The sequence below is a fragment of the Hyla sarda genome, chromosome 5, assembly GCF_029499605.1.
Source record: "Hyla sarda isolate aHylSar1 chromosome 5, aHylSar1.hap1, whole genome shotgun sequence".
Classification (NCBI taxonomy): domain Eukaryota; kingdom Metazoa; phylum Chordata; class Amphibia; order Anura; family Hylidae; genus Hyla; species Hyla sarda.
The window spans coordinates 154,257,399-154,280,448 of record NC_079193.1 but is presented as its reverse complement, the minus strand read 5'-3'; the positions used below and the strand labels follow the sequence as shown (position 1 = coordinate 154,280,448).

The following is a 23,050-nucleotide window of genomic DNA, read 5'->3' as shown; positions in this document are numbered from 1 at the left end:
CCTCTTGTACCTTGCCTCATCTCAGCAGCCAGAGAGGTTGAGTCGCTACTGGGTGGAACGACCTGGGGGTTACCTGCCGCAGCAAGGCCATCCCGCTTTGCGGCGGGCTCTGGTGAAAACCAGTAACTCCTTAGACTCCGTTCCCTTGGTACGGCCCACGTCATCTCCTCTCTGGCACAGCGGATCCACCTCCAGCTCCTGCTAGCTCCTACCAGTCCGGATCCTGACAGATACATTTCTTTAAATATAAAAAACATATATACAGCACATTAGGAATCCATATTCAATTCATTCAAAAAGTCTTCAGATCCTTTCACTTTTTTACATTTTGCTATGTTAAGGCCTTGAGCTAAAAAAAAAAATCAAGATTCCCCTCATCAATATTCCTCAATACCCCATAATGAAAATGTAAAAACAAAATTTTAGAAATTTTTTCTAATTTATTAAACAGAAATAAAAAATTGTATGCAGGCTCTTTGCTATGACACTTGGTCATCTTTGAGATGTTTCTACCTAAATCTGACAACTGTGGTAAATTCAGTTGATTGGACATGATTTGGAAAGACACATCCATGTCTATATAAGGTCACGCAGCTAACAGTGCTTATCAGAGCAAAAACTAAGCCATTAGGTGGAAAGAACTACATGTAAAGCACAGAGACAGAATAGTGTGGAGGCAAATATCTGAAGAAGGGCACTAAAAGGTTTTGCTGCACTGAATGTTCACAAAAGCACAGAGGCCTCCTTAATTCTTAAAATGTAAGTAGGTTGTAACAACCAGGGCTCTTCAGAGAGCTGGCCGCCCGGCCAAACTAAGAAATCGGGGAAGAGGGGTCTTGGTAATAAAAATGTCCAAGAACCCAATAGTCACTCTTGGCTGAGCTTTAAAGAGCCTGTGTGCAGATGGCAGAAACTTCCAGAAGGTCAACCATCACTTCAATACTCCACCAATTTGGGCTTTATGGCAAATTGTTTAAAAGAAGCCTCTCTCTGTAAAAGACAAATGAAAGCCCATCTGGAGTTTTCAAAAAAAGCTCCTAAAAGATTCTCAGATGGCAAGAAACAAGATTATCTGGTCTGATGAAACCAAGATAGAATTTTTTTGCCTCCGTTTGTAAGCATCATGCCTGGAGGAAATCAGGCACTACTCATCACCTGTCCAATATACCCCTACAGTGAAACATGGTGGTGGCAGCATCATGCTGTAAGGGTGGTTGAGACAAAGATGAATGGAGCAAAGTAGAGAGATATTCTTAATGAAAGCCTAACCCAGAAAGCTCTGGACCTCTGAATAAGGACATAGTCAAGACAACACAAGAGTGGCTTAAGGACAACTCTGTAAATGTCCTTGAATGGCCCAACCAGAGCCCTGACTTGAATCCAGTTGAACAACTTTGTAGAGACCTAAAAAATGGCTTCCACCAATGGATCCCAAGGATCTGGAGAGAAGGAAGGCAAAAAATACCCAAACTCCAGTGTGCATACCTCGTGGTATCGTAACCAAGAAGACCAGAGGCTGTAAATGCTGCCAAAGGTGCTTCAACTAAGTACTGAATAAAGGGTGTAAATACTTTTTCAATGCAATATTGTATTTTTCCTTTTCAATAAATTAGCAAATATTTTAAACATTATGTTTTCACTCTGTTATTTGGTATCGAGTGCAGAATGATGGGGGAAACTAGATTTTTTTTTTTACCTTAACAAAAGACTGCAACATAACAAAATAAAAGAAAAGGTGATAGGATCTTAAGAAGTTCCCAATGCATTGTATAATTATCCGAATATCAAGACTTTTTTTTAATCAACTGATCCCAGAAAGTTAAACAGATTTGTAAATTACTTCTATTTAAAAATCTTAATCCTTCCAGTACTTATCAGCTGCTGTATGCTCCACAGGAAGGTCTTTTCTTTTTTAATTTCCTTTCTGTCTGACCACAGTGCTCTCTGTTGACACCTCTGTCCATGACAGGAACTGTCCAGAGCAGGATAGGTTTGCTATGGGGATTTGCTCCTACTCTGGACAGTTCCTAAAATTCAAAAAGAAATTCAAAATGAAAATGACTTGCTGTGGAGCACAAAGCAACTGATAATTACTGGAAGGGGTTAAGATTTTTAAATAGAAGTAATTTACAAATCTGTTAAACTTTCTGGCACCAGTTGATAAAAAAAAATGTTTTCCAGTGGAGTACCCCTTTAAGCAGTTGGTGTTCTCAAAACTGGACTTTCCATTCCAAAACTGAAACCTTAAGATCACTAAATGTGTTTTCCATTTTTTGGACTATGACAAGCAGAAAACAGACCCAAGACTGTACTTTGTGTTGTTTCAAAGTAGCATGAAAAACTGAAGCTTCAGATTTTTTCTAAAAAACTCTAAGCAAATTTTCCACGAAGAATGTAAACTAATAAAATTGAAAGTATAGAAAATACAGAAATATGTGTCATTTTCTGATTAATATACTTACATCTCTAAAGGAACACCTCTTTGAGAAAATGCCTTCTTTATCCAGGCCACATTTTCTTTAGCAGATTTTTAATTTCACCACATCTTGTGTAAGGAAAAGGACCATCCTCTTATAGAGCCAAATCTATACTATGTTTAGGTATTTATAGATATCTATAATTAATCTCCAATATCCAGATATATTCCTATGGCTCATGTATGGTATGACACCCGCCAAATTTGAATAGAGGAATAAATACAGTCTGTCACAATAAAGAAGATTTATGACATTTCTGGGCTTTATGTCCTTGATTATGAAATATACACTGACGTCATTTACCATTCCAGAACAACCCGCGTTGCTGCCCACTGTGACCTGTGCTGTCAAACAGGCTATTCTAAACACCATGGATAAGTACACAGAATATTGACTGACACTGATATGCTTTACAAATAACATTCCAGCATTTCACCTACATATTTTTTCACTTTTTTCAGTTTGTGGATTCTTAAAGGGGTACTCCAACACTAAGACATCTTATCCCCTATCCAAAGGATAGGGAATAAGATGCCTGATCGCGGGGGTCTCGCCGCTGGGCACCCTCGTGATCTCACATGCAGCACCCCGTTACAATCAGTCCCCAGAGCATGTTCACTCCGGGTCTGATTAATGGCGATCATGGGGCCGGAGCATTTTAACGTCATGGCTCCGCCCCTGTGTGATGTCACGCTCCTCCCCCTCAATGCAAGCCTATGGGAGGGGGTGTTACAGCTGTCACGCCCCCTCCCATAGGCTTGCATTGTGGGGGCAGAGCGTGACATCACACGGGGGCGGAGCCATGACATCACAATGCTCCGTCCCCGTGATCGCCAGTAATCAGACCCGAAGTGAACATGCTCTGGGTACTGATTGTAACGGGGTGCTGCATGCAAGATCACGGGGGTCCCAGCGGTGGGACCCCCGCGATCAGGCATCTTATCCCCTATCCTTTGGATAGGGGATAAGATGTCTTAACACCGGAGTACCCCTTTAATAAAGCAGAATTTGTTGTGACAAGTAAAGAAAGAAAAGGAATCTTCTAAGTATTCTAATACACAACAAAACTTTACTCCATCAAAGGGATCATTGAGGGCGGACATGCACAATGTATGAGGAGGCAATAAAGCATGAATAGTGTAACCCATCATGTTTCAACTTATATTGCATCAAACCTATTTGCACATGCTTATGATACAATGACATTAGTATGTCGGATGTGGGCTGCTGGGTTAGAACATCGCATCCTGTTTCGCCATCTAGTTTTCATCTGGTTTAGAAACTAAGCAAAAACAAAACTAGCAACATACAATGATTCAATAGTGACTGAGAGCTTTTTGGTCATTTGGTGAAAAAAGAAGGGAACTCATTCATAGAAAAATATGGTGGTAGCATAAGAAATAAAACTGAATACCAGGTGATTTTTATCCCACTCCTTTCCGTCTCTTCAAGGACACTAACACATACAGTAGGTTTAGTTGGACAGACGCCTTTTGGTTGGGCACTGTTTAAATGTTCTACATTCTATTGTTGTAGCTATTTTCTGTGTAATTTTATTTTTGGTGTGGATTTGCGCCTTAATGAAGGTATTTGCGCCAAATCAAAAGGTGGCAATTAACAAATTCCAAACCAATACATGATTGTAATTGAAAGCATGACTAACACTGTCAATTCAGTGATAATGTTCTAAACCATTTGGCGTAACTGTTTGTTGCAAAAAGTAACAAAGAAAATAGCGACAAAACACAGTCATACCAACTGTGTAAAAGCCTTCATGCAAACCCCTTAGGCTAAGTTTCCACTTTTTTTTTTTTTTTGCAAAACGCAAAGAAAAACGCCAATTCTGCCGCATGGCGTTTCTTTGGTCAAAAAACGCTGCTGTCAGATGTTAGCTGTAAGTCAATGAGAAATCGCAAATTTCGCATTCCACTTTGCGTTTTTTCACTTTGGCGTTTTTTTAATCCTTTTGGTGTTTTTTCACTTTTTCTGCGTTTTTTTCCGCTCTTTGGCGTTTTGAAAAAAACGCTGTAGTTCCCTCAAACCGCCGTTTTTTGTCAAAATCGTGGCGTTTTGCTCCAATAGAAGTCAATGGGAGTGAGAAAACGCCAAGAAAAACGACATGTGGATTTTAACTTTGGCGTTTTTGCAGGCGGTTTTTAATCTTTTTTGGACTTTAGCGATCCAAAAAAGTGATGTAGATAGCTGTTTTTAATAAAATTTCGTAGGGTACCATTAAAAAAATTTTTTCAAAAATATACAGTAGTGAAGGAAAAAATTGTATCTAACGAAATGTATATTATTGAAAAAAAAAAACTATTACTTTTTAAACAGGGATCAATTTATGTGTGCGGGGAAATAAAAATGTAGCCGACAATTATAAAAATGTATTGTGTGTGTGTTTTTCACTTTTTTGCTTTATTTTTTTAATTTTTTTTAGTTATTACTACTACTCCCAGCATGGAACACACTGTTCCATGATGGGAGTAGTTCTACCTGTACTAATAGACAGATCGCCCGCTGCGATCTTTCTGTATAATATATAGATGCGGCGGCCGCTATTCTTTGGTCCCCTGCCCTGACGTATATTTACACTTATTCATATTTCCCACAGAACTGTGATTTGCCAGATGGTTCCAGCCAATCACAGCTCTCTGTGAGAAATAGGAACATGTGTATATATACGGCTGTGCAGGGGACCATAGGAGAGCGCCGGCCGCTGCATCTATACATTATACAGGAGCATCACAGCGGCTGTCAGAAGTGATACCCGCTGTGATCTTTCCATAACTGCAGGTAATACTACTCCCAACAATGGAGTACACTCTGCCTCATGCTGGGAGCTGTAGTACCTGCATTAATAGACAGATCGAAGCGGGTGTCAGAAGTTACACTCGCTGCGATCTGTCTATTAATACAGGTACTACAGCTCCCAGCATGGAGCATAGTGTACTCCATGTTGGGAGTAGTAGTGCCTGCTTAAGGACACATCACAGTGGATGTCACTACTGACACCCTCTGTGATCGTCCTGTCTATAGCAGAGATGGAGCGGCTGTATACATCACTCACATCCCTGCTCTGCACTATACTCCGGGCCGGCCACTCATTCATTCATCTTTTCCTCAGAGCTGTTATTGGCTGAAACCATCCGGCCAATCACAGCTCTGGGTGGGAAATATGAATTTCTGTTGACATCAGTGGCCGGAGTATAGTGCAGAGAGGCGAGCGATGTATAGACCCGCTCGCTTCTCTGCTATATTATGGACGATATATGTCTATAGTACAGGTACTATCACTCCCAGCATGGAACAGTTTGTTCCATGCTGGGAGTAGTAGTACTACATAAAAAATGATAAAAATGTATGAAAAAAAAGTGAAACACACACTTTATTAAAAAATAATAAAAATTGGGTTATAAAATATATACATTGCGTTTAATAAAAAAATTTCCATCACTGCTGCATCCTTTTTTTTTTTGGTACCCAAGAAATTTTGGGTACCAAAAAAAAAACGCCAAGGTGCAATTTCCACACAAATGAAAAAAACGCCGGAAAAAACGCCAGAAAAAATGCAAGAAAAAACGCATGATGACGTCACTAGCACTGGCGATTTTTCAGGTGTTTTTTTAATCCCTAAAAACGCAGTGCAAAAAAACAAGTGGAGACTTAACCTTAATGACTCCAATTAGTCCATATGGTGTGTATGGTGTACTGAAGGGGCTGTCTACATGCGATGACCCAAGAATATCAAAGAACTGGAAATATTCCACATTATCCTCAGTAAGCTTAGATTCATTTCTAGATCTAAGTACAGTAGATATAAGTTAAAGGGAATCTGTCACCAGCATCACCTGCACTAACCTATTGGAATAGGCTTGTAGTGAGAGTAACGCTGATGATAATGGTACTTACCATTTCCAGATCTGTCCCTCCGTCCTATCGTTATTACTGTTTTTCCTAATATGCTAATTAGGGAGTTTGCTGCGCACCCCGTGCAGGAAACTCCTGCATTAGCATATTAAGAAAAACAGTAATATCAATAGGAGATTTATCAAGGGATTTAAGCAGCTTTTTGTGCTTACCAAAGTCGCACAAAAAGCCGCACGTGCGCCTAAGCAATCTTTTGTGCGACTTTTGTGGGTAAAAAAAATTACTTATCGGCCCTACCTAAGCAATTTTCAGTTTTTACTTTGCAGTGGTCCTGGATTTATCATTGCGAAAGTCTCACGGAAGCAAATAAAATTTGCAAACCCCCTTCAGAAAGTCGCAAGTGTAAGCAAAGGTCAGACCTGGCTTACAAACTTGCCTATGACAGCATTTTCAAAAAGTCGCATGTGAGACTTTTTGTGCAACTTTTTTACTTTCATTTTAACAGGCACAGTGGGACGTGCGGGTAAGAGATGTACAGGAGGCTGACAAGCTTGTCAACCGCCCGCACATCTCCCACCCACACACTACTACTACAACGGGGGGAGTGTGTTAGATGGGCGGGCGGATGACAAGCTTGTCACCCACCCACACCACATTACTACAACTCCCAGCATGTCCTTACTGTAAGGGCATGCTGGGAGTTGTAGTCATGCAGTGGGGGCAGGTGACAAGCTTGTCACCCACTTGCACATCTCCCCCTCAAACCTGCTGCATAACTACAACTCTTATTATGTCCTTACTGTAAGGGCATGCTGGGAGTTGTATTCATGCAGTGTGGAATGGGCGGGAAATGTGCGGGTGGTTTACAATAAATGTACTAACCTGTTTTCCTTGTTTTTTTCCATTCTCATTTCAGATCCGTGTATCCTGTGGACTACGACGATGACCAGTGTTTTTTTTTTTTTTTTTTTTTTGTTTAATGTTAAAGGGGTATTCCAGGATTTTTTTTTATTTAACTATTATACAGGGGCTGTAAAGTTAGTGTCAGTACCTGTGTTTGACTGTTTTCTCACAATTTTTCTTTTTAACAGTATACAAAATTATTGTTGTCAGCTGATGACAGGGAGCCTATCTGCTTCAATGGGTGGAGCGATCGCTTGGTGGGAGAGAGATCAATCTGCAACTAATGCAACAGCTGTAGGTACCCTGATTGAAAACCACAGGTCTTTTGAATGGATGCAGCTCATTTATGTTTCAATGGGTGGGGTGGGTGATGTGTGGGAGAGAAGAAAATGGAATGCTGGGATTTATAGGCAATGAAGAAAACTCAAAAAGGAAATACCAGTTCACAAAAAGATAGCCACAGTGTTATGGTAATCTCACAACATAGCCATTTAGCCCCAAGACAAGCGCAGAGCCTTCCTAAGCATGTCCATTACTGTCTGCCAGGTACATACTAAAATCACCTTATGTGGAGAACCCCTTTAATAAAATGGTTAACGAGAGCTTGTGAGGGAGTGCTTTTTGGAGAAAAAAGTTTTTAAACGTGTTGTTTTAAAAATTTTTTTACTTTACAGGCTTAGTAGTGGAAGCCGTCTTATAGACAGAATCCATTACTAAGCCTGGGCTTAGCGTTAGCACCAAAAACAGCTAGCGCTAACCCCCGATTATTACCCCAGTACCCACCACCACAGGGGTACCGGGAAGAGCCACTACAAACAGGCCCAGAGCATCAAATATGGTGCTCCTGGACCTAGACGGTAACATGCTGGCATTATTTAGGTTGGGAAGTGCCAGTAACAATGGTCCTCGCCCACCCTGGCAACGTCAAGCTGTTGTTGCTTGGTTGGTATTTGGCTGAGAATGAAAATATGGGGAACCCTATGCATTTTTTTTCTTCATAAATAAATAATAAAAGAGAAATGCATTGGGTTCCCAATATTTTTATTCTCAGCCAGATACCAACCAAACAGCAACAGCCTGACGTTACCAGGGTGGGCGAGGACCATTTTTATTGGCCCTCCCCAGCCTATATAATGCCAGCCTGTTACCGCCCAGGCACAGGAGCGCCATTTAATATGCTTCCGGCCCTGTGGCGGCAGGTACTGGGGTAATAATCGGGGGTTAGAGCAAGCGGTTTTTGGGGCTAACGCTAAGCCCCGGCTTAGAAATGGACTCCGTCTATAAGATGACTTCAACTACTAAGCCTGTAAAGTAAATAAAAAAAAATAAAAAAACACATTTAAAAAACTTTTATTCCAAAGAACACTCCCCCACAAGCCCTCGCTACACAATGTAGTGAATATTAACCAAAAAAAAATGCTGGTAATCGTAATCCACTAAATCTGAAGTAGCCCACAGGATAGATAGATCTGAAATGAAAAGAAAAAGAAAACAAAAAATGGGTTAGTACATTTAGGGGGGAAAAAGTGGTAAAAAAAAAATGTAATAAACACACATACATTTTTTTTTGCCTATGTGTGCTAAGAAAATGCTATTCCAAAGTAATTTTATTGGTTTTTGCTTATGTGAGCCAGATTTATCAACCCCCTGTGATAGTATAATAAATATGTCACGCATAAGCAAAAACCAAAGCAAGAAAAAAAATGCCTATAGAACTCGCTTACCAAAGAATGATAAATGTCCCCCATCGTTCTGTACATCAAACTAGGGGGATGGGAGGTGAGGGCAAGCAAGGATGTGTGGCCGGCTATGGCACCTAAGCATCTAGGCCCTGCCTCCTTGACACTTGACCAAAACGATGTAAAGGCAATTTTGGCAACCAAAGTCAGCTCCTGAAAAGGTACAGTTTTTTTACCTAACAACCAGGGGCCTTTCTAGGTTTCCAAAAGACTAGAGCCCATAGCCAAAGCCACACCCCCAACCACACCCCAAACCACACCCTCATTCACGCCCAATGGCACACAGCCTCCTCCATTAAATATACTCACTACTACCAATGGGCAACTGTTTCAGAAATCACACTCATATCAGACCATCATACTGTTACTGAACAAATCCTGTATACTGAAACTAATATTAATAATAATACCAGTATACACGGAGGAATATTATCACCATACATATTACCATCATACTGTTACTGACTGAATCCTGTATACTGAGACTAATATTACGAATAATAATACCAGTAAACATGGAAGAATATTATCACCAAACATATTACCATCATACTGTTACTGGCCAAATCTGACCAAAACTGAGACCAATATTACCAATAATACCAGTATACAAGGAGGAATATTATCACCATACAAATTATCACCATACTGTTACTGACCAAAATTACCAATAATACCAGTACAAAAAGCAAAAACGGTCAGAATCTCCAAACAAATTTAAATGCATATACAGGACTATACAGATGTAGATATCAGCTGTACACAGGATCTGTATACTATATAAGTGATTAAAGGATTGCTCAGATGGAAACATCTTATCCCGATGACTGGCCACCATGCCCCCCTCCATTTACCTCTATGGGAGGAGGCGACATGGCTATGTACTAGCCGTCATGCCCCCTCCCATAGACATGAATGGAGGGGGCGTGGTGTGACGTCACGAACGTGGAAGCTGCAAGCTTCCGTGTTCTGGACTCCGCCACTGCCAGTCTGGAGATCCGGGGGGGGGGGGGGGGGGTCGCGGTCACTGGGGTACCTTTGGATAGGGGATAAGATGTTTCCAATGGACTACCACTTTTAGGGTACGTTCCCACATGCATATTTTCTGCTGCAGATCTGCTGAAGATTTTCTGTAGCAGATTTTGCTACCCATTGTAGTCTATGGGCAGCAACATTTACTGGAGCAAATCTGCAGCAGAAAATATGCATATGTGAACGTACCCATAAGTTACATCTAGGGAACTCACAGGTGTCTTTTCTGATCGGCGGTGCCCTTTTTCCTTTTTCCATTCGGCTCACACCAGCATGTCAACTTCCTTCAGCCAAACTTCATCTCTTCAACATCTGCAGGATGTTAGATTCCACATTTTCCAGTGCCCACCTCTACACAATCATCCCATCTATAGGCCCCCAAACTATAATAATGCCCCCCCCTTGGTTTTCTGCTCAGTGAAAGTGGGCAGGTAGGTAGCTAACTAGGTAGTAAGATATCCAGGTATGTAGGTAGGTAACTAGCCAGGTAGTTAGGTAGCCAGGTATGTAGGTAGGAAACTAGCCAGGTATGTAGGTAGGTAACTATCCAGGCATGTAAGCAGCTAGCTAGGTAATAAGGTATGTAGCTAGATAGTTAGGTAGCCGTGTATGTAGGTAGCTAGTTAGGTAGCTAGGTAGCCAGGTATGTAGCTAGGTAGCCAGGTATGTATGTAGCCAGGTCTGTAGGTAGGTAGTCAGATAGGCAGGTATGTAGGTAGCTAGTTAGGTAGCCAGGTATGTAGGCAGCCAGTTTTGTAGGTAAGTAGTTAGGATGCCAGGATGCTAGGTAGCCAGGTATGTAAGTAGTTAGGTAGGCAAGGTATATAGCAGGTATGTAGCTAGGTCAGTGTTTCCCAACCAGGGTGTCTCCACCTGTTGCATAACTAAAAGTCCCAAAATATGTGGACAGCCTCTGGCTGTCTGGGAATACTGGGAGTTGTAGTTTTGCAACTTTTGAAGGCACTGTGGTTGGTAAACACTGCAGTAGGTAGTTAGGTTGCCAGGTATGTAGGTAGGTCACTGTTTCCTAACCAAGGTGCCTCCAGCTGTTGAAAGACTACAACTCCCAGCATGCCCAGAGTTTTGCAACTCCTGGAGGCACCCTGGTTGGAAAACACTACATACCTGCATCCTCTTCTCATTCCCTCCTTCCTTTCTCCCTCCCTTTCTTTGTGCCGGGTTGGAAATAAAGTAAAAAAAAATAAAAATAAAACACAGATACTCAGCAAGCAAGTCCAACAGCAGAAGACACCAGCCGCATTCTTATTCCTTCACAGTGCAGGCACCGATGAGTGACATCATCGTGCCTGCACTGCTTGGGGGCACAGGTCACGCTCTTCTGTCCGTGAAAGCCGCAGGCATGCGGCTTACACTGACAGGGAGTTTTCATCTGTATGTGTGTGAGGCGCGCATAAAGCTGAAGACAGTGCTTCATCGCCTGGGGATCTTGGACAAGTGTCCTGGATCTCCATAAGCGAGTGGGCCGGAGCCAGACTCGGGGCTATGGGGCCCACACCGGGGCTATAGCCCTATTAGCCCCCACCCAGGCGACACCTCTGCTTACAACTATCCAACAGTTTTGGTAATTTTTAGCAGAGAATGCAACTTTCAAAAGTAATATAGTGACCTATCTGCATTTCCTTCTTAGGGTCTATTCACACGTACAGTATCCTGCTCATATTTCATGCACAGGATTTGAAGCTGTATTCAGTCATTTAGTTTACATTGAAATCTGCAGCATAAAATCTGCAATCAAGTCTGCTTCAAAACCTGCACATCAATTATGGGCAGGATATTTTACATGTAGATACCCCCTTAACCCCTGTGTGACCTATGACAGATTTAGTCTGTCATGGAGCTGCTCAGGGTGTATGGAGCAGGCTCCTGAGTCAAGCTCGCTCCATACCTGATGTCCCCCTAGATGATTATAGCAGCTGGGGGGCGCTGCTAATAGCTGTCACGCAGGGATCGCTGCAGCATGCTATTAACACTTTAGATCGCCGCTGTCAAAGCTTCGGGTGACTAAAGTAACTTTAAACTGTTCCTGGTGGTCTAGTGGGGTGGATCACTATCCTGCAGCTTACTGGTCCTGGCTCTTTAACTGATAGAGCCTGCCCAAAGCAGGCTTTACCAATGGAGTGCAGATTACACAGATCAATGCAGTTCAGTAGAGCTCCATTTATCTGTATGAGGAATCTAATAATTACTCCTAGAAATACCCTAAGGGGACTAATAAAGTGTAAAGAAAAGTTTAATAAAGATTAAAAAAAACATACATTAACCTCTTTCATATTAAAAGTTCAAATCACCTCCCTTTTCCATTTAAAAAACATGTAAACATAGTAAAAATAAACATACAGGGGGAGATTCATCAAAATCTGTGCAACGGAAGAGTGGTGCTGTTGCCCATATCCTGTGAAAAATGAATCTAATTGGTTGCTATATGCAACTGTTCCTCTACACTGGTTTTGATAAATCCCCCCTACTAGGTATTGTCACATGCATAATTGTCAGAGCTATTAGAATATAACATTATTTATCTAGTACGTACAACAAATTTTGGCACAAAAAATAAGTCATGAAACAGCACGGTATACAGAAAAAAAAAATTTAGATTTAGATTTTTATGTCTACAAATTTTTTTTTTTAAAGTTATAATTTTTTGAAAAAGAAGTTATAAAGTAAACCAAACCTATTATATATATATATATATATATATATATATATATATATATATATATATACATATATATATATATATATATATTGGGTATCCTTTAAATATTATGGACCTACTTAATAAAGATAATTATTTCAATTTTACAGAAAAATGCACTGTGCAGAAACGGAAGCCCCCAAAATTACAAAATGGCATTTTATTTTCAATTTTTACAAATCATTTTTTTGTTAACTGTATATTTAGTAGTAAGATGAGTGATGTCATTACAAAGTACAATTAGTGGCGGCGCAAAAAACAAGCCTTTATATGGGTCAGTAGGTGGAAAATTGTAAGCATTATGGCTATTAGAAAGTGATGAGGAAAAAACATAAGTGCAAAAATGAAAAAATGTCTTTGTTCTTGAATGGTAAATAGTTAAAAATAATACCAAAAGCAGAACAAACTACTTTAAGTTATGTTACCTGCTGTATGGAAAGTAGGTCTTGTGTTGTGTATCTATTAATGTATGTAAACTGAAGTATCATTTATTACCTCTGTGTAAAACCAAAACAGGAACAGACATTCATTTCCCGAACAGCAAGTTTGAGAAATATGTTTTAGCTATTCACATTTCTTATAATTGATGGTTTTTTGAAATGACAGTAACCCTTTAATAAAGCTGAATTTACAAAATTATGCATTGCACACCACTATTTTCTATCATAGGTGGGGGCGCTATTGTATGTGGCCTGGGTGGGTTTGAGTTCTAGGGCTGCTTTTTAGTCCCAGTCTGGCCCTGGGCAACTACCCAGCTTGACAAGCATAGGTTGCCAGGGCTGATGCCAGCTCTGCTGATTACAGTTAGCATTATTGAACAATATATAGTTTTGAAGTAGACGGACAAGCTGAGTAGATTTCAAAGCTAGCCCTTGTTCACACAGTGTTAAAATACCATACAGAATGCATCAGTTATATGCAGGGTAGGTCTGGTATGCCTTAGTATTTCCCATAAAATATAATCCAGGATGGTGTTCTCTTACCCATTAGTCTTTTCAATTGCCCAATAAAAATTTGAAACTCCAATCATTACCTTGTGAAGTCATACCACCTACATGTGAAATGATCTGGAACTTACTTCAGGTTTCTGGGTCTTTAAATGAACTTTAAATTCTTGTAGAATTAGTTATGTGCATTAGCAGACTGAGCACATCCTATTTGGTCACTTTCAGTTATTGCTTAAAGGAGTAGTCCAGTATAACAAAACTTATCCCCTATCCGCAGGACCCCGTGATCTCCCGCTCGGCACCTGGCTCTCTGCATGAATGCAGTGTGTCAACCAGGGCATAAAGCTGTGGCCGACATGCCCCCTCCATGATGCACCTCTATAGGAGAGCCAGAGATACCCGAACGCTGTATCTCTGGCCTTACCATAGAGATGCATGGGGGGGGGGGGGTCATTAACCCCTTAAGGACTCAGCCCATTTTGGCCTTAAGGACTCAGACAATTTAATTTTTACGTTTTCATTTTTTCCTCCTTGCCTTCTAAAAATCATAACTCTTTTATATTTTCATCCACAGACTAGTATGAGGGCTTGTTTTTTGCGCGACCAGTTGTCCTTTGTAATGACATCACTCATTATATCATAAAATGTATGGCGCAACCAAAAAACACTATTTTTGTGGGGAAATTAAAACGAAAAACGCAATTTTGCTAATTTTGGAAGGTTTTGTTTTCACGCCGTACAATTTATGGTAAAAATGACATGTGTTCTTTATTCTTAGGGTCAATACGATTAAAATGATACCCATTATTATATACTTTTATATTATTGTTGCGCTTAAAAAAAATCACAAACTTTTTAACCAAATTAGTATGTTTATAATCCCTTTATTTTGATGACCTCTAACTTTTTTATTTTTCCGTATAAGTGGCGGTATGGGGGCTCATTTTTTGCGCCATGATCTGTACTTTTTTTTGATACCACATTTGCATATAAAAAACTTTTAATACACTTTTTATAATTTTTTTTTTTAATAAAATGTATTAAAAAAGTAGGAATTTTGGACTTTTTTTATTTTTTTTCGTTCACGCCGTTCACCGTACGGGATCATTAACATTTTATTTTAATAGTTCGGACATTTACACACGCGGCGATACCAAATATGTCTATAAAAAATGTTTTTTACGCTTTTTGGGGGTAAAATAGGAAAAAACGGACGTTTTACTTTTTTATTGGGGGAGGGGATTTTTCACTTTTTTTTTACTTTTACTTTTACATTTTTTAACATTTTTTTTTTACACTTGAATAGTCCCCATAGGGGACTATTCATAGCAATACCATGATTGCTAATACTGATCTGTTCTATGTATAGGACATAGAACAGATCAGTGTTCTCTGTGATCTTCTGCTCTGGTCTGCTCGATCACAGACCAGAGCAGGAGACGCCGGTAGCCGCACGGAGGAAGGAGAGGGGACCTCCGTGCGGCGTTATGAATGATCGGATCCCCGCAGCAGCGCTGCGGGCGATCCGATCGTTCATTTAAATCGCGAACTCCCGCAGATGCCGGGATCTGTATTGATCCCGGCACCTGAGGGGTTAATGGCGGACGCCCGCGAGATCGCGGGCGTCGGCCATTGCCGGCGGGTCCCTGGCTGCGATCAGCAGCCGGGATCAGCCGCGCATGACACGGGCATCGCTCCGATGCCCGCGGTTATGCTTAGGACGTAAATGTACGTCCTGGTGCGTTAAGTACCACCTCACCAGGACGTACATTTACGTCCTGCGTCCTTAAGGGGTTAATGTTGGCTACCGCTTTGTGCAGTGGTCGACACGCCACTTTTCATGAAAAGAGCCAGGGCACGGTACCGCATATCGGGGGAGTTCCAAGCAGCCCCCTCAATCTGATTCTTATCCCTTTATTTGCAGATAGGGGATACATTTTGTTGTACTGCCTAACTCCTTGTTAATTGAAAGATTGGATCATTTTGACCTGGTGACTGAGGAGACCCTTGTAGTACAGTGAACTCATTGTCATATTCAAGAAGCCAGTTTGAGATAATGTAAGCTTTGTGACATGGTAAAACATCAGCAACAATACTCAGGAAGGCTGTACACATTACAATTATGCTCAGTTAGTACTAAGGGGCTCAAAGTGTGCCAAGAAAATGTTCTTACAGTCTTGCATTGTCCAATTTTGGTGAGCCTGTGCTAATTGTCATCTCTGTTTCATGTTCTTAGCTCACTGGAGTGGCAACCATTGTGGTCTTTTGCTGCTGTAGCCCATCTTCTTTAAGGTTTGATGTGCTGTACATTCCGAGATGGTATTCTGCATACCTTGGTTGAACCAGTCTGCCATTTTCCTGTGACCTCTGACATCCCCAAGGCATTTTTGTCCACACAACTGCCACTCACTTAATATTTTCTCTTTTTCAGACTATTCTCCTAGTGATGGCTGTGTGTGAAAATACCAGTAGATCAGCGGTTTCTGAAATACTCAGGCCAGCCTGCCTAGCACCAAGAACCATGCCACATTCAAAGTAAGTTAAAACACCTTTCAGTAAATTCAGTAAGTTTTCTTGACCACGTTTACATGCCTACATGCAGAGTTGCTACCATGTGATTGGCTGATTAGCAATTTGCCACCATGATAAATCTAGTGCATTTGTAGATAGCATAGTTTCAGTTTACAATAGCTAACAATTAGTTAAAGGGGTATTCCAGGCAAAAACTTTATATATATATATATATAGATATATATATATATAATCAACTGGCTCTGGAAAATTAAACAGATTTGTAAATTACTTCTATTAAAAAATCTTAATCCTTCCAATAGTTATTAGCTTCTATAGTTTTCTGTCTAACTGCTCAATGATGATGTCACGTCCCAGGAGCTGTGCATGATGGGAGAATATCCCCATAGGAACTGCACAGCTCCCGGGACGTGAGTCATCAGAGAGCAGTTAGACAGAAAACAACAACTCAACTTCAGAAGCTAATAAATATTGGAAGGATTAAGATTTTTTAATAGAAGTAATTTACAAATCTGTAACTTTCCGGAGCCAGTTTATATATATATATATATATATATATATATAAAAGTTTGGGCCTGGAATACCACTTTAATCTTCCTAAGTGTATAGGTTCTCTCGTTATTACAATAATTATTTAGCTAACTGAAAGGGTAGTCCGAGGAACTGAACTTATTAATCACTTAGCCCATGTCTACAAAATCTCCCCGTCTACTCAGCTGTCCTTGGCGCACTCTGGCCCCCACCTTCCCGGTTGAGCGCAAGTAACATCCCTTTCAGTCAATCACCAGCCACAGCAATGTCTCCCGCAGCCAGTAGGGGCCAGAGCGCACCGAGGTTGGGCAAGTAGACAGGGCCCTGTACAGGTGTCAGGCCCAAGGCCTGATTATTAAAATCCTATATGTGTATTATAAATTATAACTGTGTGTGAGGTATTATCCAAGACCTGGGGGTGGAGGTCATTCAGACTGTGGGTTTGTGTATTGCATTTTGTTGGGGGTCTGGATGTTTGTTTACATCTCCTTTGAAGTCAAAGGCTCTTTTGAAGCAGCAGGAAGTCATGCACTCTGGTCCCATCATATAATCAACCAGATAAGAGGGCCAGGGACAGAGATGCCCCCCTGGTGGGATAAGAGGGGAGGGGGGAATGGAGTCTCCCTCCAAAAAGGCAGATATATAATATTTAACAATGCTAGACTCAGGGTGTTCAAGGCTGTGCAACAAGCTGACAAGACCATCCTAAGAACAGCACTCTCATGGACTCTCACTCACTCATGGACTGCTATATCATCATGCTGTAAGAACTTCATCTTTTGTTTTCTGAACTTGCCTTGCTAAACTCTTTATATATTTTTATACCTGTATGTAATTTGTTTCTGTATTTTTTATATATATATAGCACTGTGATACCTTTTATCAGATTAAATGTTTAATTAATCAGCTCTGGTCTTTGATCTCTAAATATATGAGCTCACTGAAGGCAGCTCTGGTGGAAACACATTTATCTAAGGGTTAATTTGGTGACTTGCTGGGACTAGTAGTGGATACCCAGAGGTCTGGTGGCCTTAACCCTTGCACCATCACACTCTCTCTAGCGTCTTAGCTGGACCGACAGGGTGTGATCGTGACAACAGGAGATCGTGGGAAGTCCCAACGGTCAGACTCCCTGCAATCAGACACATATCCTCTGTCCGGTGGATAGGGGATATGTGTCTCACAAGTTCAATCCCCTGCACTACCTCTTTACTGGGAATATGTCAGCTCATCAGAATAAGTCCCTGGATCAACCACATAAATCATATCTATAACTTGTACTATATTTTTTCAGAATTCTATAGTCTCACTGCTCTTACAGTAAAGAATCTCTGTCTGTGATGATGGTGAAACCTTTTTATAGGATCCTCTAGTATAGGATGCCCTCTTGTCATGGTTACTGGCCTGGGTATAAAAAGATCATTAGAAAGGTCTCTGTACTGTCCATTCATATATTTGTACATTGTGATCAAATTGCACGTATTTTCTCCAAAATAACCCCAAGCTTGATAACCTGTCCTGGTCATGTAATCCCCATACCATTAATAATCTTTTTTATCGCCCTCCTTTGCAACCTCTCCAGTTCAGCCAGGTTCTTCTCATATACAGGTGTATTGGACACAATACTCCATATGTGGTCTGACTAATGATTTATACAGCGGCAAAACGATGTCCTTATCACATGCCTCTATGCCTCTCTTGATACATCACATGATTTTGTTAGCCTTGGCATCCGCTGCCTGACACAGATCACTAAAGTAGAGTTTACTGTCCACCAGTACCCCCAAGTCCTTTTTGGTAGTAGCTTTTCCTAATGTCTTATTATTTAGCACATAATTGTACATTTTGGTTTCATGTCATCAAGTGCATCACCTTACATTTCTCCACATTAAACTTAATTTGCCACGTTTGGGCCCAAGCCTCCAGCTTCTCCAGATACCTCTGTAATATTATGTTATCATCCTCTGTGGTGATCACCCTACCCAGTTTACTGTCATCCACAAATATAGAGATTCTATTCTGTAATGCCTCTACAAGGTCATTAATAAACATATTGAAAAGAAGTGCACCCAGTGGTACCCCACTATTAACTGTCACCCAACCAGAGTAAATTCCATTGAAAATAATTTTTTTGCTATGTGGCTGAAGTGCAAGTTGGTGGGACCGAGCTACTTTATTTATTTATTTTTTTTGTTGAAAATATATTTTTTTATTAGTTTTCAATGAAAAAGTAACAACAAACACTTCAAACAACCCCATGAGGAGCACCCACTTCCCCTCCCGTACCAAATTACATAATGGTCAATAAGACAGGATGTAAGAATAAGCAATAGGAGCAATCAGTCTTCCAAAAATCATAAGACATTATACTTAGCCGGGTAATGGGTATCCCCTCTGAGAACAACCAACACCAGTAATACCGCAACCATAGACACAACCGATCACACACACACACACACACCAGAACACGTCCTAGGAGCTCCCCATCCATCCCATTAATTACATTAAGACTGGGAGGGCTCACGAATCAGGGGATCTGTAGAGACATCTAACATCATTTACGGCACCCATACCTTATCAAATTTCTTGGGACATCTACGACTCACGTACAGGGCATGATAGAGGGGAACATATCTATTTACCAGGTCAATCCATCGGGATATAGGAGGGGTAGACCTGTCCTTCCAGGCCATCACTATAACTCTACGTGCACAAAACAGGAGAAAACAAATCAATATTCGCCTATAAGAGCCTGTCACTAAACCATTAATGACTCCCAACAAGCAAACCTCCGGTGTTAAAACGGAATCTCCAGATGATCAGATACCAATTGTAACATCTCTCTCCAAAAGGGCATAACACAAGAACAATGCCACATCACATGCAAAAAAGTGCCTTTCTCTCTCCCACACCTGAAACAAACATCCGACCCTGAGACCCCCATACGGTGTAGTCTAATGGTATAATATAAGCGGAGAACAAACCTAAACTGAATGATAATGTTTGGGGCACTAACCACTGTAGAATGATATGTATTAACCACTTCTTTCCACATTTCCCCTGAGAGACTAGGAATATAATCGACCCACTTTAGTTGCGCAATAGCAAATGGATCTGGACCCACCGATTGCAACAAGTCATAAATCTGAGTGAGGGGCTTAGACAGGTCGGCGGTCACCAGGAGCAACTCCAAATCATTAAACACTGGGGTAACTTCCAGGGAACCAAACAGTGTAGAAACCCAACTGAAGATACGTGTAATGGGCATCCTGAGGGACATGAAAACGATCTCTCAAGTCCGCAAATTAAGGAAAGACACAGTCATCTCCAAACAAATGCACAGTGAATTTGATTCCATGGGAGCTCCAAAACCCGGCTGCCTCCAACTCCCACAGGTGGCCCAAATGAGGGTTACCCCACAGGGGTGCTCGGGGAGAAACTACCGGCTTAGTAAAGCGCCCAGAAACCACCAACCAAACCGCCGCCACCATCTTAACAGGAGTCAACAGTGATGAAGAGGAAACACACCTGTACAATACATTAGTCAGTGTCTCATAGGAACCCATGAGAGCCCCTGCCAGGCCCGTGAAGGCATTAGAGAGATCCAGGTCGATCCACCAGGCTGCATACACCAGTTGTGAAGCTAGAAAATAGTTATGCATATTAGGAGCAGCAAGGCATCCCCGCTGTTTTAGCGCCTGGAGCAGCATCTGTCCCAATCTCGGAGGTTTACCCTGCCAATAGAAGGATCTCAGAGCTCCATTCAGTTTAACAAAAAAAAAAAAAAACAAGGGGGAACAATAAGTGACAAATGAAAAAAGGTTATAGAAATTTTGGGAGGAATATTATCTTGAAAACATTAATCTTACCCACTAAGGATAAGGGTAAGGAGTCCTATGCCTGTAGACGTGTAACTGTGTTTTCCAGAAAAGAGTCTAAATTAAGGGTCATAAACTCAGTATTACAAGGAGACACCTCCACTCCCAAATACCTAAATCGCGATACAGCCCATAGACCATTGGGCAATGTAGAAGGCAGAACCCCTTCCCGGGACAAGGACATAATAGATGATTTAGCCCAATTAACTCTAAGGCCCGAGACCTCACCAAATCTATCCAGAAGATCAAACAGAGCACACAGGGAGCCCTCCACATCAGCTAAACATACCAGGGTGTCATCGGCATACATGGAGATCTTCTCGATCAGGGTTCCTCTAGAAATTCCCTTAATGGAAGCGGAGGCATGAACTGCCGCCGCCAGAGGCTCCACGAAATGAGTCAGATATCGCTAAATTGGTACATATGCAGGCCCTAGGGATGTCATGTAGTAAGCGAATCCATGCCCTAAAAACAGGTCCAAAGTGGAGGACTTGCATCAGGCACCAAATATAGTGCCATTCAACTGAGTCAAAGGCCTTATATACATCAAGGCTAACTACATAACCAGGAGAAACGTCCTCCGCCACTGCAGAGAGGTTTACCTGTAATCTCTTGACATTAATATCGGTGGCCTTCCCAGGCATAAACCCAGTCTGGTCAGGGTGAACCACTGAAGAAATGACTCCTCTAAGCCTGTTTGCCAGTACCTTTGCCAGAATTTTTATATCAACATTAAGAAGGGATATGGAGCGATAAGAGTCTGGCAAAGTCGGATCCTTTCCAGGCTTGAGAAGTACCACAATAAGGGCCTCTCTCATAGATTCAGGCAGGGCCCCAGACTCCAAGGCCTTTGCATAAAGATTAAGCAGGATAGGAGTCAATTTCTCCTCATTCTGCCTGTACCAATCCCCCACCTAACCATTGAATCCCAGAGTCTTCCCAGAGGGTAAGTCGTTTATAACCCTTGACACCTCCTCAGCTGTCAAAGGGGCCTCAAGGGCAGAGGACTGAAGTGAGATCAAGGGACTAAGGGGCAACTCTCCCAGAAAGGACAGTATAGTCTCAAGGGACACCCTAGAGGATGAGGAGTAAAGGGAACTATAAAAGGAGTGAATGATCCCATTAATAACCATCGGGTCAGAGCTAAGAGTCCCATCCTTAATATGTTTACAGGGTATGGAAGTTACAGGATGGCTCTCCCTGGACAAGATAGCTAACAGTTTACCATTTCGGTCTCCAAATTCAAATATGGCCGCTTCCCTGTCTGCCATTTTCAAGTGTAAATGATCCTTCTGTATAATCAGAAGAGACTGCTGCTCCTTGGCCCATGCCCTTTCTGCCTCGGGAGTAGGATCCCTAACCACTGCAGCCTCAAGGACCCCTATTTCAGACTGTAACTTCCTCTCTTGGGCACCCGACTCCATTCTCCTACCCGCCACACCGGCCACAGATGCTCCCCGAATAGTTGCCTTATAGGCATCCCATTGGATAAAGACATCCAGATGGGAGGCATTATGTGTCCAATAATCAGTACGTGCAACATCTAGAGTGGAAGAAACCTCCTCTGCCTGAAGCCACCCCGGGTGCATTCTCCACAACCGAGAGGAGGGACGAGGACCCAGAGACAAGGGGGCAGAATGATCTGAGATCCCTCTACTGGTATAACACACGTCACTCACCGCTGGCAATAGGTCAGCCGAAGCAAAGGCGAGATCAATACGAGAGAAGGACTTGTGCACTGAGGAATAAAAGGAGAAAACAGAGTCGTCTGGATATTTCCATCTCCAGAGTTCAGTAAGAGCTAGCCCCAGACGCCAAGAAGCCAATGCAGATGAGCCGGGGTCTGCAGCATTGGTGCGATCAAGCTGGGGATCAGAAACAACATTGAAGTCTCCTATAAAAAGAACAGGGTCAGTAGGGAAAGAAGTCAATTTATCCGTTAGCCCACCTAACTAATGATGAATAAGAAGAATGATATCCCCTTGCAACCCATGCCCTCTTGAGGGCCAACACTTTCTGACCCGTAAAGGTGAGTTTCTTGTAAACAAATGATATGTGGGGAGTGTCTCTTTACAAAATCTAGGCACAGTGCTCTCTTGAACTTGGAATTAAGGCCTTGGACATTCCAACTGAGTATTTTAAGGGACCCCATCATGAAACAAGTGAGAAGCACAAAGAGGGCACGATATTCCACACAGAAACAAACCGTTCAACTAGGAGAGCTCCCAGGCACACCACACACACCCATACAACAAAGACAAACAACAAGGACATCACAACACAGAACAACAAAAACAGATAAAAAAAAATGTAAAACATTCCCCGAACAATTCCCTGTCTAACACTAACTAAACCAGTGCAGACCTGTACCCCGAACAAAAAAACTGTATCAGGCGAGTGCGAGAGTTACAAACAACCTATAATTCAC

The 23,050-nt window shown here is 41.6% G+C and overlaps 1 long non-coding RNA gene across 4 annotated transcripts in view; it reads left to right on the top strand.

Moving 5' to 3' along the window:
* LOC130273536 (uncharacterized) overlaps nucleotides 1-23,050 on the top strand; it is a 55,008-nt gene that overhangs the window by 26,861 nt on the left and 5,097 nt on the right. For all 4 annotated transcript variants that reach the window (XR_008844024.1, XR_008844025.1, XR_008844023.1 and 1 more), the window contains one exon: nucleotides 16,113-16,216. This is a non-coding gene — a long non-coding RNA (uncharacterized LOC130273536). The remainder of the gene's footprint in view (nucleotides 1-16,112; nucleotides 16,217-23,050) is intronic.